We start from the raw sequence: 9877 nt of genomic DNA, 5'->3' as shown, positions 1-9877 counted from the left end.
TTTTTTTGATATCTTTTAAAGATTTTTTTTTGACAAATTTTATTTATATGTTTTAAAAAAATTTTTATTTTAAAAGATAAAAGCAAAATATGTGACACTTTTTTTTCTTTTAGGCTTTAATTTTTTACCCCTATATATCACCATTTAGAATGAGAAATGAAAAACAAAAACCGATGTGCACAACTTCAATCCTTCTATTTTTAAAATCAGTAAAATTTCTCTCGGCTTTTTATCACCTAGCCTTTATCTGGAAATGAAAGCCTATAAATTTTCTTTAAAAGGAAATAATTCAAAAGCTGAAGTGAATTTATGGAATGTAGACAAAATTCTGATAGAGTTTTGCAACGTCTATAAACTCTGCAAATATCAGCAAAATCTATTGAGAAATGAGTAAAATATAAGGCCTCAAAGTTGGCATCTGGGAAAAAGGGAAAAAAAAATAAGAGGAATAATCTTAATCATCAGAATCAGTAGACGGCTTTTTTTTTCAACGGAAGACCTTCATTAGAACCAGGTCTTAAAATGTAGCTACATGTATGCAATACTAAATTGATCCATGCATGAATTCACAAATAGAATTGTCCACCATGTTAAATAACCTTGATTGAATTACTTTTAGGACATCCAATATGAATTCCAGTGAAAAGGGTGAAATTTCTGATTTAAAATATATTTCATTACAACGGAAATCCGATGGTATGGTATCTCTCTCTAGAAAACATTTAAACATTAAACTACACCCTTCTTTTGACTTTTGTGACAAGTCGCTATTGGGCTGGAAATTATTTTTTGGCCCCTTATCCCAAAAAGGGTTTTAATCAATCAAAGAAACGACACCCTTCTTTTGACTTTTGCGACAAGTTGCTATTGGTCTGGGAATCTATTCTCTTGATTCCTAATCCCCAAAAGGGTTTAACCATTCAAATACAAAGGGAATGATATTTAACATTGCAGATGATATTACCGATCACTTGAGTATATTACAGTAAATCTTGCCTTATCCGAATACCAAAGAAACTGGCCTGATTAAACAATATGTACTCTAGATAAGAAAAGATATTAAGGTATTCAATGTACAATGAATGGATTTTGAACGATTTCAAATAATTCTAAACTGGTTAAAAATACATTTCTAGATAACAATTAAAGTGAAATGTACCAAACACAGATAAAGATGAAAGGAGATAGTCATTTTGCGCGTTTTAAGTTTTTTAAAGAGCTGTATCTGCCCTTGATGAAAAGAAGACATTTTTATTTCTAAGTGCCGTCTATAGACTTCAATGTAAAATTTGAGGTGCAATTTATTTGACAATAATCAAAATTTTTGCGGATTCCTTTGGTGGAGCATTTTGATTTGATTTAAAATTCTACCATGATTAAAATTATAAGATCATTCATTTATTTTATGCAAAATGTGGTCGTTATACATTGAATACCTTAATCTAAAGAGTTTTCTGAAAAAAGATGTCAAGTTTAAATGGTATTTGGCAAGATTTTGAATTACAAACATCCGGATTCGACGGGATTCACTTAACGATCCTGTAAAGGATCTGCATGAGACAGAGATATATTTAGTGTCTTCATTTTCTTTTTTTTTAAGAAAAAAGAAGTATTTCAAAGTATTTTTGAGGAAATTTCATCAGAAAAAAAATTAGGTTTGCCACTCTTTTGTAGCCTCTCTGTACGATTTAAATAAAAAATCTTGCAGTTTATGAGAACAAGTAGAAATTCAAAATCGTCATTGCAACTCAAGATTCTTAGATCAAACTGGGTTCACATAATATGCAAGGCAACGGGCAAAAACAGTTTGCGAAAGGTCATCTAAATGACTCGGTGGTTTTAAAAAGCTCAGTTTTGTAAGTTTTAAAGTATACGCTAGTGTATATGTTCTCCCTACACTCTTTTTGTAAGCCATTGATAATTAATACGAAGGTTGAACAAAAAGTAATGTCACAACTTTGATAAAATTGCTATAAATCGACGTAAAGCAACGCAACTACACATGATGGAAGCTTTATTTATTTCATATCAGACCTGAAAAATACAAAGGAATATCATGAATACTTTCCAAAATATCGCGCTTCATGAAATATGCCCGGCGTGAAGCGTCGTGGTTCATAACCTCTTGAATCTTCAAAAATTTAATTCATTTCTTAAATGAACACTATCTGGGGATGATTATTCAACACGAGTTTCATCTTTTCACTCCCAATGGTTTTTGAGAAGAAGATTTTAAAAGATTGTTCCTATATATACTTACGTAAAACTTTGATTGACCATTTCGGTCCACCCTTGCCCCGGGGTCATTATTTGAACAAAATTAAATCTACACTAAATGAGGATGATTCCACGAGTTTCATCTTTTCTGGACCAGCGGATCATGAGAGGAAGAATTTTTTTTTAAATGCCATTAATTTTTCTTCAATTATTTGAAATTCTCCTTTGAAGAGGGCGTGGCCCTTCATTTGAACAAATTTGAATCCTTTATCCAAGGATAATTTTTAGCAAGTTTGGTTGAAATTGGTCCAGTGGTTCTTGAGAAGAAGATGAAAATTTGTGAAAAGTTTACAACGACGCCAACGACGACGACAGACAACGGACAAATTTTGATCAGGAAAGCTCACTTGAACCTACGGCTCAGGTGAGACAAAAATCTTTTGGGATATAAATACGGGTTGCTCACGAAATTAAATTCGACGAGGCCCGAATGGCTTAATGGTGAATGTAATATCGTACCGAACCCGTAATTATAGCCCGATAGATGTTTTAAAATGAAACTTTATTATTTATATAAAATTTACATTTGTGATTTATTCATATTTCATATTTGCCTGATTATGACATTTAAAGCATGGGTTCTTTTGTATTTCAAACCCAATGTAATCCATTGATTGCGCGTCGAACCTTTATGAAGTCACAGAAAAATTACGTCGAACTATGGCAAGCCCTTTTACTATTTATTCGGAAAATAAATTTCATCTGAAAATTACAGAGATATCTCTCATTTTAGAGAGATATCTCTTCAAAATAAGAGATATCTCTCAACTTAAAGAGATATCTCTTATTCTAAAGAGATATCTCTATAAGAAAGAGATATCTCTTAAAGTTAGAGAGATATCTCTTATACTTAGAGAGATATCTCTTTTTCTTTGAGAGATATCTCTTTCTCCTTGAGAGATATCTCTTTTTCGTGATAAGAGATATCTCTGAACGTTAAAGAGATATCTCTGATCGTTAGAGAGATATCTCTTTCAACTAGAGAGATATCTCTTTCACCTAGAGAGATATCTCTTTCACTTAGAGAGATATCTTTCCAAGTTAAAGAGATATCTCTTAAAGTAAAAGAGATATCTCTCTAAGTTTATCTTAAGAGATATCTCTCAAAGTGAAAGCGATATCTTTCAAAAGTGTCTCAAAGAGATATCTCTAAAGCAAAAAGATATATCTCTTTATTGCAAAGAGATATCTCTCTTCATTATGTTTATTTAAATGCCATTTGAAATGACTTCTCCCTTTACCGGAAGTGAACTTTTTATTCATTATTTCAAAAGCTGAGAAAATTCGGTCCATAGTCTGTAAGTCTCGTCACTTGACTCGCGAGATTTTACGATAATTTTCACTTCCTCGCACATGGTCATGGTGAATGTGCATTGAGTTCAGCATGTTTCTGGTTTACACACAGCTTTCAGGGGGAAATTAAATAGTTTTACAAAGCCGAAGGGTTGTCCGACTTACGATGTATGAATTTCATATCATAAGAAATTGGGTGCGAGCGTCCACCAGGAATATTTCGATCGAAATACAGGTAAACAAATCAAAGAGTGTCATCCGTTTCTTGTTTATTTTGAGGGAAAATGAAGTGTTTTATTCTTAACCGAATGAAATAGTTTCAAAATTATCTTTTGCCTTAATTTGTTAACAGATTTCTCTTGAATCCGAGATGTTATTCATCAGCTGATTAGTGATTATAGAGGAGGAGTTTTGTCATTGATGGGAACCAACGTCATATTTATGATATTGTGGCTGCATTACTTTTGTTTGGGTAATTTTTTAATATACATTTTATGCCCCCGTAAACGAAGTTTCGGGGGTAATTAGTTTTTGTCATGTCCGTCTGTCTGTCTCTCTGTTTGTCCGCAAAAACTTTCACCTTGCCCATAACTTTTGATTTAGTGGAGCTATGGCTTTCATATTTCATATGTATATTCCTTGTGTAAAGACCTTTCTTTGGGTACCACCAAATTTGACCTTTTGACCTTGACCTTGGAGTTTGACCCACTTTAAAAATACAACATTGACAGAAATTTTTGAAGGGTTATGACTAGGGCATTCATACTTCACAAATTTAATCCTTGTGACAAGACCTTTCATTTGATTTCAAGAACCTTGACCTTGGTGTTTGACCTACTTTTTACAAACTTTAACCTTGACCATAACTTCTGAATAGATGGGGCTAGAGCTTTCATATTTCACATGTGTAATCCTTGTGACTATACCTTTCATTGGATATCAAGAATCTTGACCCTTTGACCTTGACCTTAAAGTTTGACCTACTTTTTACAAACTTTAACCTTGGCCATAACTTTTGAACGGTAAGGGCCAGTGCTTTCATACTTCCCATGCGTAATCTTTGAGACAAGGCCTTTCTTTAGAACACACAACAACCTTGACCTTGGAATTTGTCCTATCTTTTAAGATGTTAACATTGGTCATAACCCTGGAGCAGGTGTAGTTAGTGTTTACATTTCTAATTTCTTGTGAAAAGACCTTCCTTTGGTACCAATAAACATATTTGATTTGCATTTGAGAAAGCTTAACTGTCGAAGCACATCTTATTTTTCAGTAAATTTTAACCTGCTTTGTATTAGTGGATTATTTTTTGAGCATTAAATGTTTGTAGCAATTTAGATCTATTTCACAAGGATAAGATGTTCATATATGTAAATGTATTATATTTAGCGTGTACATCTCGGAAATTGAATTTTGAACTAGTTAGCGGAAATATGATTTAGCGTATCTCAAAAATTCTTCTTTATTTGTATATGTACAAGGCATTTAGCGTTGTACTTGAATTAGCACTTGCTTTCCGCCAAAAGCGCTAAAAGGAATACACAGCCAAATGTAATACGTTTACAGTATTTTGCCATCTCTCTGCATAAAATAAAATTTTGATGACCATATTTCTCACTTTAGAGAGTATGTTTCCTGTTTATAGAACATGGTTTATGGATTTTGGTAAATTTTTCTGTCTGTTCAAATTCGCCTGTATGGCACAGTGGTTAGAGTGTCTGCTCTAGTAGAGTTGCGAAATAAGGTGTTGATCCTTACATCATGAGTTTGAATCCCACTGTGGGATGTGGAGACCTGTCCTTGGGATGATACAGTTTAACTGTGGCCCCTTGTTGCAGTAGGTCAGGTGTTGGCACAAAAGATCCCTTCCTGCTCAATCAGTCAATGGCCCTGAGTGCTGAGTATAGGTCATTAGGACAAAATTTGCAGCTCTCCACTGTCGTTTCCAAATGAGTGAAAAATTCTTGAGAGGAACGATAAACAATCAATCTGTCTGTTCAATTTATTCACTGATATTACACAACTGTATACACTAAAACTTATTTATAGGAGAGGTACTAGAGAACCAGTAACACAGATAAAAGATGCAGTTCCTAAGAGATCCAAAGTCAGCAGCACCTAAGACTATACTGATCATGACTTTGAATTATCAGCATCCAAAACAATGCAAATCAAATACAGGTATGAAATTGATGCAACAAAATAAGTTCTAAGACAAATATAAAATTTATTTTTTAAAAGACATAGCATATCAAAATGACTAATATACTAGTCAACAACTGGCCAGCTTTAAAAATATATTTGTTTGATGTACTCCTACCCACTTTTATCAAGGTTGGCAGGTAGGTTGGTTGGTACCGGTAGTTTTTTTATGCCCCACCATGATTATGGCCTGGGCATATAGTGTTTGTCATGTCTGTCTTCTGTCTTTCTGTCCATGCGTCACACTTTGCGTTTAGCTCAGTTCAAAGCCCAGTTTCAAAGAAACTATACAGGATATTTCATCAAACTTTGCTGATAGATATTGATCATGTTGATAAGAGCTATGCAACTGCATCAACATTTTCTGTCCTTGACCTTTCCTTTGACCTTGACCTCACTTTTCTTAAATTAGTGTTTAACTTAGTTTTAAACATACCATTCAAGATGGTGTTACAGCAAAGCTCGGTTATAACAAGTTGCTGGGACCTATGAAATTACTTCGCTATATCCATAATTCATTATAATCGTATAAGAAATTCATTGAAATTTTATGGCTGGGAATCCAAGATGACTTCGCTATACCCATGAATTCGCAATATTCGTGTTCGTACGAAACGAGATTTACTGTATCAAACTTACCATACTGATGAGAGCTTTTCAACTGAAACAAACATTTTTTGTCCTTGGCCTTTCTTTTGACTTTGACCTCAATTTTCCTAAGTTAGTGTCAAACTTCATATGGTGATGCATTCTGATGTAAGCAATTCAACTGCATCAACATGATGTTGACCTTTTATTTGACCTTGACCTCACATCTCTGAATTTCACATCTCTGAAATTAGTGTCAAACTTCATATGCTGATACATACTGATGTAAGCAATTCAACTGTAACACTTTTCAAGATATTCTGATCAAATTTCATACAAATTTTCATTTTGCATGACTAATATACCCTTGGCGGGCATTCCTGTCCTGTGGACATATTTCTAGTTTTTTTTCTTATGTCTTACAGCATTGAATAAATTGATAACTGTCATATTTAAAACCACAGACTCAGAAATCTGTTAATGTTTTCATTTAGTTACAAAGACTTTGTATATATAGCATCCTAAAAAAAAAAATATGATACCTTATCTTTAAAACATCTATGGAAATTAAGGGGGTGTTAAAAAATTTTAAGTGCCCCCAAGAAATGAATGCAAATGGGTAGGGGCTATTTTAACAGGTGGGTCAGAGTACATCAAACAAATCATTTTTTTTATTGTTGGCCTAGGAAGGGTACCCTAAATATGAAAATGCAACAAATATTTTTAAATAAAAAGATTTTAAATGAAAATATTTTTTATGTATAAAAAGGACAATTTTTATTCTGATTTTCTTGTAAAATCATTGATAAAATTTAATGAAGAAAGTTAAGATTTGTATCAAATAAATGGATATTTGTAAGATTTATAATTCATTATTTGTCAGGCACCTTAGTCCTACATCATTATCAGTTGCACATACAACTATGGTCTATGTAATAATTCAATTGGCATATTACAGAAGCTTGCTAAATTACAGGTTTTGTCTGTACATCTGGCAATCTTGGGGCAATACTGGATGGTTTTAACTCCAGCATGAAGACCAGCCATGTGCCTCACCTGTCATGACATTATTAAAGGTAAGTGTCCCTATAAGCAAAGAATCTGACAAAGCAAAACCTTCATCTTAAAAGATTTACATTTAATACTTATTTGATTGGTAGTTTTAATTATTTTTTTTCTCTTCTACGCAGCCTTTTATTTAGCATTTCTGAGTACTGCATGGTATATGATTGCCATACTTTCCAAAACTTTTTTTTTTTTAAATGCTTTATTTTGAAGCATTATCCATATCCATATATACACTGTACAAACACAAGACAATTTTCACCCACTCACCACCACAATTGCACACACTCACACAGTGCACTTTCTAAAATTAAAAATGATGAGATATTTGTAAAATACTTATGCCCCCCTCCCCCCACATTGGAATTTTTTATCTAAGTCCAAAAAGGCATTACTCTGTCAAAAATGGTGCAAGCATACCCAAAAGAGAACCTGATCTAGATATTCATGATCATCTGATAAATCTGTATACTAAATTGCATTTCACTATGTGCAACCTCTGCAAAGGAAATGAATAGAAACTGCAAGTAATTGGAATTTTTCTAAAGCCAAGGGGTATAACTCTGTCAAAAATGGCGCGATGATCATACCCAAAACAGAACTTGACCTAGATATCCATCTGATATACCTGTAAGGCTGTATACCAAATTTCATTTCAGTGCAATGGTTGTGAAGAAAATGAATGGAAACTAAATGGAATGACAGACAGCAGCAAAGCAATATGCCCCCCTTTCTTCAAAGGGGGGGCATAATAAATGTACATATATGTAAACATATGACAGTTAAACATACAATTTATCCAAAAACAAAACAGATGTACCCAAATGTGTAGATTTAAATTAATTAAAAATTACAATTTTGATTTTTTCATCACTTGTTGTACACATTATCATACAGGACCCATTTACTGAGTATTTTGTCCTTACATTGAAAAAATTTTTCACAACAATTTTCTATGTTTCTGTAATACTTGAATAACTTTACTGCATCAATAAATAATGGCTTACTATCTTGTGATCTTGAATAGTAAATAAAATTTTTTGCAACTAATAAAAGAAAATTTTCTAAACAACTTCCTTCTATATTAACAAGTAAAACAGTTCTTTTGGATATTTTGTAATCTTTTTCAATGACACTAAACCTTTGTACAAATTGATTCCAAAATTCAGTCACACTAATACACACAATCATAAAATAAGTGAATTATTGTCTATTGTTTATATCCTGTTTCTATGTCTGTTTGTCTTTTGACAACTTTAACCTCCACCATAACTTTTGAACCATGAGAGATACAGACTTCATATTTAATATGCCTACTCCACTAATTAAATTCTTTCAAAAGACACCAAGGTCAATGACCTTGTGACCTTGACTGTGACCTATATGCTAAAAATAGCTTTTTTTAAACTTTCGCCTTAACTTTTGATACATTCAAGATAGAGAAATCATATTTGGAATGCCTTCTTCATTAATTATGCTCTTTCAAATGACACCAAGGCCAGTGAACTTTTGACCTTTAATGTGACTTTAATGCTATAAATACCATTTTGAACTTTCACCATACCTTTTGTACCGTTAAAGATAGAGACTTCATATTTGATTTGCATACTCCACTAATTAAGCTCTTTCAAATGACACCAAGGCCAATGACCTTGTGACCTTGACTATGACCTATATGCTTAAAAAAACTTGTTTGAATTTGTTGCCGCCTGGTGCATAGTGTTTCACAAACACATCTTGTTTTGAAGTAGTTTTAATATTTGAATTTCTGTAGAATTTTATGTTACATATAAAAACCAAAAATTTTTAAAATCAAAATCATTTTTATTTCAGTACTTTGTGACAGTGGGATGATGGAATATTAAAGAATGGACATGGCTCTATATTACTGCATCAGAGATCAATCCAGGTTTACTTATAAATCAAAGAAAAACACTTAAACAGTCAAGCATCATTTGAAGCTACATGTGTCACCGCTTTAACAATATGCCTGCTTATATAACCAAGAAAGCACAGTGACCAGTTGTACCTATGATGTCGGACAAGATCCCAAAAAAACTTCCAGTACACTCATCACTATATGCAAAGAATTGAAAATTCTAAATGACTTGTATCAACACTTTTGTACTTCATCTGGCTTGTATTTTCAGTACTCATTAGCTTTTAGCTTCCTGCAAACAAAATTTCATAAGTACTAACTTGCAGGTGTAAAATATTTGAAACAGTTTGCTTGTCCCAAAGGAAATTCTGCAAATTAGCAGTGGCATGAACAGTTGATTGATGTCACAGTTCCACCGGCAAAGTATTTGTAGCTGAATGGTGCCATGTAAAACACTTTTCACAAGAACATGGAAAACATCCTAGAAGTGAGGATCTACAAGAAATTAAGAGAATTCTTTCTTGAATATTTTCAATGTTATAAAATGCTTGTGTACATCCTTTATATATAAAA

General features: G+C 32.8%; 1 long non-coding RNA gene across 1 annotated transcript; it reads left to right on the top strand.

Moving 5' to 3' along the window:
• Nucleotides 1–3957: 3957 nt before the first annotated feature.
• On the top strand, nt 3958–9494 carry LOC134266753 (uncharacterized). The gene is made up of 4 exons (XR_009992032.1): nt 3958–4042; nt 5620–5751; nt 7337–7436; nt 9259–9494. It is a non-coding gene; the product is annotated as an uncharacterized LOC134266753 (long non-coding RNA).
• The last annotated feature ends 383 nt before the right edge of the window (nt 9495–9877 follow it).

This window comes from Saccostrea cucullata, unplaced genomic scaffold (genome assembly GCF_032062105.1).
Source record: "Saccostrea cucullata isolate Sc308-1 unplaced genomic scaffold, CSIRO_AGI_Scuc_v1 ctg9887, whole genome shotgun sequence".
Lineage (NCBI taxonomy): Eukaryota > Metazoa > Mollusca > Bivalvia > Ostreida > Ostreidae > Saccostrea > Saccostrea cuccullata.
Note: the sequence above shows the minus strand (reverse complement) of the source record. Positions and strands in the feature narration are given on the sequence as shown.